The following is a 1,044-nucleotide window of genomic DNA, read 5'->3' as shown; positions in this document are numbered from 1 at the left end:
TCTTCCCTTAGAGAAAACACATGTCCAATCATCCCACCCTCCTCATCCTCACTTGTGTCCTCATCAGATGCCCCTTGCCCAAGGCTTGTGCTTCTGGCTGTCCCGTTCAGAGCCATGAGCTTTCTCAGGAAGTGCCAAGGCAAGTCTCCCAAGACGTGAGGAGTCCAGTCCTTCAGGCTGTCTGGGCTGATTTGCAGGAGATTCCTCAGTCTGAGCTTCCGGTTTCTGAACTTCTTGAGTTTCAGCTTGGACAAGACGGTCTTCACGGCCCCTCTTCTCCCTGCAGTTGTAATCGAAGGTGTCACCACCCGGCATGATGTCACAGCTCAGGGGCAGCTGCACCATGGCCTCCTCTCAGTCTCACTTTTCCCAAGATTTAGGTCTCAAGCCTTCACCTCCCTGGGGTGGAATCTCCCCACGCTCCCACTCACACACCAGGGAAATAGCTACAGACCCCAGCTGTGATTCCTCTGGGTCTTGAACTGGGCCTGCGCCTTGTGAGACTCAGCTACAGGTGCTGAGACCAGTGTGTGAATCCAGGGACAGACGCCAGCCTTTTCCAAACGCCGGATCGTTTAATCTCAACGGAGGGGACCAAAGTCTAAGAGCTGGACAGGAAACAGGAAGCAGGACTGACTCAGCTGTGGGTGTGGAATACACTGAGCAGCCACTGTGGTGCTGCTGCTAACGGGCTTAAATAGGGACCTGCGAGCCCTTTGTCCAATTAGGGAGCACAGTCACTTAGTGTGGGTTTATTGGGCCCAGCCGAGCTCACTGGGTTGCTAGGTGACCGTGCCCAGAGCCAGCTGGGTTCCTGACACTGGAGAGCTGCCTGTGTTTCCATTGGCCCAGAAACAATTAATTTCCCCCGGGAATTTTCTTCCATGGAGGATTTTGCAATTTGGGGGATTTGTTCCAAATTGGGGGAGAAAATCTCAAATTTAGAAATCTTAGAAACCTCCACAAAATGTACTTTCCATTCCCCGCCCAGCTCTACATATAGTATTTGTAACACAATCCTGGCATCTTCCGCATGCTTCACAG

The sequence above is a fragment of the Terrapene carolina genome, unplaced genomic scaffold, assembly GCF_002925995.2.
Source record: "Terrapene carolina triunguis isolate 2854851 unplaced genomic scaffold, T_m_triunguis-2.0 Scaffold956, whole genome shotgun sequence".
Classification (NCBI taxonomy): Eukaryota; Metazoa; Chordata; order Testudines; family Emydidae; genus Terrapene; species Terrapene triunguis.
Note: the sequence above shows the minus strand (reverse complement) of the source record.